Below are 9,579 nucleotides of genomic sequence, written 5' to 3'. Positions count from 1 at the left end.
AGAAATTTTATACTCTGTAGGAAAACCCATAGCATGGCTCACAAGAGACATTTGCCTATTCTAACAAGACTTTCCAGAGAGAGAGAGAGAGAGAGAGAGAGAGAGAGAGAGAGAGAGAGAGAGAGAGAGAGAGAGAGAGAGAGAGAGAGAGAGAGAGAGAGAGAGAGAGAGAATGTTGAAATGATAAAGTTTGCTTAGCTCATCTAAAAAAATAAATAAATAAAAATAAAGTGTACTCAAATTCACTGTATTTATCTTTTCAAAACAACAATCCAAAAATATTAGTCTACTATGGCAGTGGTTCGGTTCCTTTTTCACTTTAAGCCCACCCCTACTTGACCACAACAATATTTGAAGGCCCACCACTAGACAGATGTATATTCGCTATAAAAATTGCCAAAAAAATCTTGATTTTTGCTTGTTTTAGTTTATTTAAATACTTGTTTTGTCCAATTTTTTATAATTTTAAGTCATTTTGCGGCCCGTGTTGAAATCTGCTGAGGCCCCCTTGTGGGCCCCGGCCCCCTGGTTGAGAAACACTGTACTACGGCATTAAAAACTGATAACAAATGACAATCTCGGATCTTAATGAGTTACTGGACACATTCACTCATTCAGTTCATATAAAGCACATAATATGATTACACAGGAACAAAAGAAGTTATTATCTCCCTTTGGTATCCGATAGATCCCTTTACAACACGCAGTACTTTTAAAATAGGCACGCATGCATTCATTGAAGGGCCAGACGGCTCCTGCTCTATTTTTCTGATCCTTTCTCACAACAACCATTTTACATATTCACAGATTGTACGCAAATAGGAACAGGCTTTCCATTGCTCAACTCATTCAATCACAGCCTGGCTAAACAACCCAATGGTTGACCTTGCCATTCGTTCACAATCCCATCAAGCTCACATATCCCTCTGATTTGACTTGATATTAGGGTCCGAAATGACGTGGCAGCCCAGCTAGACAAATGCTAGTTAAAAGTTAAACTCTTTATTGACATGGTAACCACTGTTTGCTTTGGATTTGAATCAGTCAGTGGGAAACAGCCTCGTGTGTAGCACGGTCTGCACGGAGATGATACGACCCGCAGGCTTAAAGCAGGGCAGTTCCAGATTTTAGTTCTCATTTATTACCTGTTTGCTATTAAATGTTTACACTACCTTACCTTCAGAAGATCAGCTGACACCCTTGAATACCGAGTCAGGCATAAAGGACAAATTTAACAGTATTACGGTATTAGCTGATTTAAAAAAAAAAAATTACAAGAAAAAATTCTAATCACTTACATTGAAGGTAAACCCTGGGTGCTAAATATGGTACACTCTTAAAACGACTGTGTTAAGAAAACACATTTTCTTTGTGTTATTATTGGAACAACACATTTTGTGTTGTTTAAATACATCTTGTGTTGGCTCTTTTATTTATTTGAACACAAAATCAACACATAGGGGTGGTTCCCGGACATGAATTAGCTTAAGACAAAACTAAGCTTTAGTTTTAATAGGAAATATAACTAGATTTAACAAACATGCCTTTCTAAAAACATTACTTGTGTGCATTTTGAGGCAAAACAATTGGCCACTTATGTATTTTAACCTCCTAATGCTACGAACATACATGCGGGGCATCGCGTTACTTGCTCTAGATTAGTCGCGGGATTTAAATTCATGTCATGCGAATTTTTCGCTCGAGATGAATATTTTCAACTTGCGCGAAGACGCGTTTGAGGATGAATAGCGCGCGTTTTCGCGGCATACGCGCCCCTCATATTGCGTCATTTGCATTGCCCCACGCGAGGACGCGTCTGATTGATTGACTTTGTATGTAATCTACTTGCGCAAAAAGCTCAACTCGTATCTGGTGTGAACCCAGTTCAGTTCCAGGCAACCTGTAACCCGTAACTCACGACTTCAAAACCACGACTCACGACTTTGAACTGGGAGTACATCGATCTAGTACGAGTTCACGGGTGGGAAGTCACGGGTTTGACTGCCGTTCCAGTGCACTTTCACCGGTAGAAGGTTGTAAAAACACGAGTTACAGGCTGCCTGGAACGCATAGGGTCGTGAGTCGTGGTTTTGAAGTCGTAACTCACGGGTTTAAAAACCTGCCTGGAACGCACCATAAGACCTCACATTTTCTTGTTGTTTGCACCATACTTATGCTGCGTTCCAGGCAACCTGTAACCCGTAACTCACGACTTCAAAACCACGACTCACGACTTTGAACTGGGAGTACATCAATCTAGTACGAGTTCACGGGTGGGAAGTCACGGGTTTGACTGCCGTTCCAGTGCACTTTCACCGGTAGAAGGTTGTAAAAACACGAGTTACAGGCTGCCTGGAACGCATAGAGTCGTGAGTCGTGGTTTTGAAGTCGTAACTCACGGGTTTAAAAACCTGCCTGGAACGCACCATTATTCTGTGTAACCTAGAACCTGTTGTACACAAACGTGGACACTTACACTGCTTAATGTTCAAAGAAAAAAAAGGTTATTATATTTATTGTTCGTACTAACCCCAAAATAGCTGGAAGAAATAAAAAAAATAAAAAAAGACAAACCAAAGCTCTGGATTTAGAAGGTTAGATATGTCAGTGCAAGTTGTTTTTTTATTTTATTTGCTTTTACAATTATTTTAATCTAATCTCTGTCCGGCACCGCCCCATAATGTGTTAAAATAACAAATAATATGTTAAACAGCATAACACAAAACGATGCTTTCTTACAGTGTGTTGTGTTAAAACAACACATTTTCTCTGTGTTATTATTGGAACAACACATTTTGTTCCAGATGTACAGGTTCCATATGTAGGGGCCAGGGCCCAACTATTGCAGTGTTTATTGTAAACAATTTATCCATACAAGTCATAGCCTATATCTTTTTTAATTCATGCCCTATAAACTTCAATCAAAACCTGAAAATGTACTTCCGCCTTCATGTGGCGATCATTCTCTGATGTCGTCAGCAGACGTAAACTCCGCTCCCGCCAGCTGTCAGTCTGCTGCCAGTCCCATTTCTGAATGAAACGCCTACTTTTCGATATCCAATAAAAGCACAGTAAAAAACACACTCAGAAAAATGTCAAAACACGGAAGTAAAATTGATTGCGACTTCCGGTTCACCGGGACTTTAAAGTTCAGAAAACCTTTATGCTATTCACATAATAACTTGCTAGGTTTTTAAACAGGTTGGATTCAGGATGATGGACTGTTTTGAGTTTCGCCAGTAAGCAACCACCTAATACCCTAATAACCACCTAGCATTGAGCTAACAACCACTCCCAACACTTTAAAAACCACACTGTAACATCCTGGCAACTACCCACAACATCCTGCCAGCAAGTTTTGCTCAGTGTCCACAGACGAGTGCTCATAGACATGTTTATTGGCAAGGGCGTGTGTGGGTAAATAGGGATCTTTAGCCTGCATAATGACAACAAAGAGCAGAATATAAGCTTTTGAGCATAGCCTTTTCATTAAAATTCAGGGCCGTTGAGGAGCACTGTCATTATATCTCTCTCTACTTTCAACACGCAGCCTTATTCACAGGCTCTCATTCCGAGTGAAGGTTCAGGAACAGGATTCATTAAAGAACAGAAGGATGAAGAAGTGGCGAAGGTGCTTTGAGAGATGAGTGCCTGCTAAACTGAACAGAAAATGATTATCCATGGATTTTTACCTGGTTTAAATTGGCACATTAGAAAGCAAATACTGTCCCAGCTTTTTATTCTCTCTCTCTTTCTCTCTCAAATTACAATTATCTCACTTTGTTATCTCATTTGCATTTCGTTTGAATAATCCTAGTAGTGCCACTCTTATCTTACCCTTACAGTGCAAAAAATTAATACTAACACAATGTGACTGTGTCAACGAATCGCTGATCTGAGCTCAGTTCTGCATTTAAAAGAGTATTTCCTGTTTGTCCACATGTGGAATCCTGAATTACATAACCACTGACCACATAATCTTTTTTTACCTCAATCCCTCACCCATGCATATAAGTTATAGAAAATAATGTTGTGTTACTGGTTACCCAAGCTTTACTGAATATTGATTTATTTGCTTTGATAACATTTTGCTAAACCGACTGATGAATGAACAGTTGACCTCTCAAACTTCAGATATAGACAGATAAAAACAAATCCGATGCAATCGAATCAGACCCAGTTTCGAAACAGCGACAGTTTGGAATCAGCAGCTACTTTGATCAATGACATTGAGCCACCATGACGTTGACCGTGTCCAAAATAGCGCCCTATAACCCCATTCACTATTCCCTACATTAGTTCACTAATATAGTTCCCTCAAATAAGTGAATGAAAATGAATGAGTGAACTCGGACAGTTCAGCACACCGGAAGTGCTGCATTGTGGGCAGGACATGCAGGAATTCATTTGGCGCCTAAGTGGACGAGTAGCGGCTAGCTTTGAGTATACACTCATTATTGTGTTGCAATGTGGGGTTGAATGAGTGCACTCAATAATGTCCACTATGATTTCGGACACCACTAAAAATGGATGTTCCCTTAAAATATGCACTATTTAAGCATATAGGGGTCGCTATTTCGGACACAGCTAATGAGATTTAAAGGACAAGTTCGGTATTTTACACTTAAAGCCCTGTTTTCAGATTGTTTATTATGAAATAGAACGGTTTTGACTGAAATTTCGACATATGCGGCTGGCCCGAGAATTTTCGGGTATTTGTTGTATCACCTCCCACCTCTATTATGGCTATGTAGGTGCACTGGAACAATCCTTCCTAAAATGCATTAAACTTTTGTTTACAAAGACGTGAAACTCACCAAGTGGTCAGGGGTGTTCACTGGTATGCTCACACAGAAATTGCTGCAAAAGATGCTTTCCAACAGGTGTTTTAGCATTCGTTGTAAACTTGTGGACCTATTTTTTTAAACGCCTCACACCCGTACATTCTTCCGTTGAGAGCTTGAATAATAGACACTCCAGCCCAGTTGGTGGCGATAATCCGCCTTTGCCAATTGCAAGAATACAAACAACGTTCCCGGCGAGGAGTAATACCGTACCTCAAAGCACATCTATACAAATCAATGGAGTTGGACAAAACTACGATAAAACCTGTTGGTAAGCATCTTTTGCAGCGATTTTTGTGTGAGCATATCAGTAAACACCCCTGACCATTCGGTGAGTTTCACGTCTTTGTAAACGAAAGTTTAATGCATTTTAGGAAGGATTGTTCCAGTGCACCTATATAGCCATTATAGAGGTGGGAGGTGATACAAGAAACATCCGAAAATTATCGGGCCAGCCGCATATGTCGAAATTTCAGTCAAAACCATTCTATTTCATCATAAACAATCTGCAAACAGGGCTTTAAGTGTTAAATACCGAACTTGTCCTTTAAACTGATGCTTCAATAAAACGTCAAGGCTTTGTCTGCCTTAAAGGTGGGCAAACCATGATAATCAGACTTTTTTAAGTGCTATAATTGGGTCCCAAGTGTTTCTATCAACCTAGAAAATGTGTAAAAGATCAACCCAGTAACTTAGTTTCGGTAAACTATTCACTGCAAGCATGTGAAAAAATCGGTAATTTAAATTTGGCTCCCCCTGTGATGTCAGAAGGGGATAATACCGCCGCTTAATCTGCACTATCCAACCACGACACTGCCATTTAGTGCAGAGATCAGCTCATTTGCATTTAAAAGGACACACCTAAAAACAGTACATTTTTGCTCACACCTACAAAGTGGCGATTTTAATATGTTATAATAAATTATCTATATGGTAATTTGAGCTTAAACTTCACATACGCACTCTGGGGACACAAAATATTTATTTTACATCTTTAAAAGTCTTGTGAAATGTCCCCTTTAAGAACTACAAAAGCTTTAGATATTGTGTGTTGATACAGCTTAAATAAATCCAGACATTTTTGAGCCACTAGCCCCTTCCCATAACTACAAAAATAAAGTTTTGTGTAAACAGGTTTCCCTGTTTTTGATCAACTTAATTACAAATAAAATGTAGGGTTGCAAGAAGAGCCACAAAGTTAATAAATTTCAATTCCAAGTATTTTCAGAACAACAGGGAACATGAAGAAATGGGGCAAGCAAGAGAACAAAAAAAGAAAGATGAGAAAGCACACAAAGCGTATAAATGAAGGTGAGAGAGCGTGCATGAGGTTTGCAACTGAATTACAGGCTTGGATCCGTTCTCACTTTTAATGAGCAGAGCCAAATCTTAACGGTAATAGTCATGGAGATAGTTGCTGCTTTGGGTCACAATGCCAAAACCACTGACGGGAAACATTTCACACCTGGGTTCGTTTTGCGGGTAAAGGTTCTTAATTATAAACACACTGGTCTGGAGAAATAAACACATTTAGTGGGTCAAGGCCATCACCGAATAGCACAGTTTCAAAATGTGAGTACATTACTGACTCACATTCCATAGTCAACACAAAAGGTGCTGGTGGGGGGTCATTGAGGGACACAAGAAAATCTAGCCAGAGGAACCTTAACTGTTGAAAAGAACAAATGAAAATGATGGCAGCAAAGCACACAATATGAAACATGTTTTTTTTTTTTTACAATTTCAGCAATGCGGCATCAATGCACATGTACGGTAATAAAGCACACTTACTGCTCCAAACAAAGGGAGACCCACACTCGCACATTAATTCAGCATGCACACACTTGTAGACAGTATGTTTTACCACCATATTCCTGAAGGGAAAGATGCTGCCTTGAGATAGTGGCAGTCGCTGACGGAATTCTCCATAGGGCAATCAAATCATCCCTTACTATGAACAGCCTGAGGGTTGATATCACTAGTTTGATAGTATGATTACTGTGTAATACTTTCATTAAAACTAAGGTTGAATAATAACCAGCCCTGCAGACTAATAAAATTAGCCTCAATACAACTGCTCAATATAAACAATAAATGTGTCAAGATATAGCGGTTACTGGTGAATTAATGAGCAGTTGGCAAGGTCAGACGCTAACAGTAAGGATGACTGCGAATCATACATCTAATAAACCATTTTAAGACATAACTGGGATGGATATATGAATATTGTTATTGTGGTAACATTTGTAAATGAGTAACGGGTCAAACAGAATGCTGGCTGTAGCCTATGGCAAGCATACATGTTATGAAGAGGACTATAATGTGTTATGCTGAGGTACTGTACTTAGGGGGAATTGTTAAAAACATGTTATGAAGTGCGCTAATGTCCATAGGGATATAACATTTACTAAGATTTTCGCAGCATCAATTTAGGACATAACCTATGATGTCAAACAATAACAACAAAAAGGTACACGCTAAAGTTTTTTTTTTTTAAATACAAGAAAATGTGCTATGGGTCATTGAGGATTTTGTGGATGCTTACTCAGTTACATGACTCACGAATGACTCATATTTCCAATCACATTTTCAATTTGTGGGAAAACCTGGAATAAGTGCAAGGTCCAGAAACTGGACAAAGCCATTATCAAAGAAAGGAAACTGATAAAAATGGTGGAAATTAATAACATTTAGCTACTGTAAAGGTAATTTATTTCCCCTAAGAAATAATTATATTTTGCACAGCCTGTTTTGCTACTGTAAGTTGGTTGGGGTGTGGAACTTCCATGGCAACCATTTAAGCTCTTTACATAATAACAATGCATTAGATTTACAGGTATACAAGCATAACCATCATGATAAGAAAAGGATTTTTGGTAAAATCAGTATTATATTACTTGCTAAATACACATAGTTTAGCATGCTAAAAACAATCAGTGCAGATTTGTATTATCTGCAGTGATATTTCCTTTTAAGGCTTCGTTTTTGTTAAACAAAGTTTTTCCGTGGTAGTCCTGTGCTTATTCAAATCTCCTGACAGCATTATTCCCTAGATGTCTTACATGTTAGTTGCAGTTGTGAGGTTTGTCCTCTCGCCTGAAATATTAATACTGTTGTTGTCAGAACGCATCTGTGCCACTAGAGTTAGTCTGTGGATTTCAGACCAGTTAACCACACAAACACCCACGCACACAGAATGTGATTAAATGATCTGATTATGCACAAGGCATCAGACTGCCTGTGTCTGATCAGACTGCTACTGAGTCTTGTAAGGTTCTAATCTACTCACGCATGTTTTATATCACCTTTCACAAACCTTTCAAACAAACTTTTAGTGCAATGAAGTGAAATGTAACACTGCAATTGTGGTTAGAATGATTTTGCCATTTTACATTATACACAGAGGAGCTAATGTCTAATATCAATAGTGGGCTACCTTTGGGTATTCTGGAAACATATTCTGAAAATTATGTTATGTTTTATTATTAACTGGTCATATAACTAGATTATCATCAAAAGTTCATTTCACTAATTCCATTCAAAAAGTAAAACTTGTATATTATATTCATTCATTACACACAGACTGATATATTACAAATGTTTATTTCTTTTAATTTTGATGATTATAACTGACAACTACGGAAAAAAATCACAATATCAGTATCTCAGAAAATAAGAATATTATAAAAAGGTTCAATATTGAAGACACCTGGTGCCCCACTCTAATCAGCTAATTAACTCAAAACACCTGCAAAGGCATTTAAATGGTCTCTCAGGCTGCGTCCGAAACCCCATACTGTATAGTACTGTAGGTACTGAATAAGATGAAGTACCTACTTACTTGGCGTTAAAACAGTAGGCACTGTACAGTATGAATCCTGGTAGTATGAATGAGATTCGGACGTACTACATCCGCCATGTTGCTACATCACGTGACATACGTCGTCATCACGTCATGTCATTTCAGCGCGAAAACAGCCGCGTGCCTCTTCTTCTTCGTTGGATAACTCCTCGTCCGGGGCATCATGGGATAGTGAAGCGTCCATCGTATGCACACTGCAAAATCTAACCGGAAGTAGTAGGTCATCCGGGTACTTTTCGCATACTGTTTTTCGAATACTATGTATTCGGACATACTACTCGCCTCGCCTACTGCTTTTCGCGTACTATATAGTATGTAGTAGGCGGTTTCGGACGCAGCATCAGTCTAGTTCCGTATGCTACCCAATCATGGGAAAGACAGCTGACGTGACAGGTGTCCAAAAGACGACCATTGACCCCTTTCACAAGGAGGGCAAGACACAAAAGGTCATTGCAAAAGAGGCTGGCTGTCCACAGACCTCTGTGTCCAAGCACATTAATAAAGAGGCGAAGGGAAGGAAAAGATGTGGTAGAAAAAAGTGTACAAGCAATAGCGATAACCACACCCTGGAGAGGATTGTGAAACAAAACCCACTCAAAAATTTGGATGAGATTCACAAAGGGTGGACTGCAGCTGGAGTCAGTGCATCAAGAACCACTAGGCACAAGATCTGGGTTTCAGCTGTCGCATTCCTTGTGTCAAGCCACTCTTGAACAACAGACAGCGTCAGAAGCGTCTCTGATGAAAGTAAATTTAGCATCTTCTTTGGAAATCAGGGTAACAGAGTCTGGAGGAGAAGAGGGGAGGCACACAATCCAGGTTGTTTGAGGTCCACTGTAAAGTTTCCACAGTCAGTGATGGTTCGGGGTGCCA

This window comes from Paramisgurnus dabryanus, chromosome 12 (genome assembly GCF_030506205.2).
Source record: "Paramisgurnus dabryanus chromosome 12, PD_genome_1.1, whole genome shotgun sequence".
NCBI classification, from domain to species: Eukaryota; Metazoa; Chordata; class Actinopteri; order Cypriniformes; family Cobitidae; genus Paramisgurnus; species Paramisgurnus dabryanus.
The sequence above is the reverse complement of the archived record's forward strand: the minus strand, read 5'-3'. Positions refer to the sequence as shown.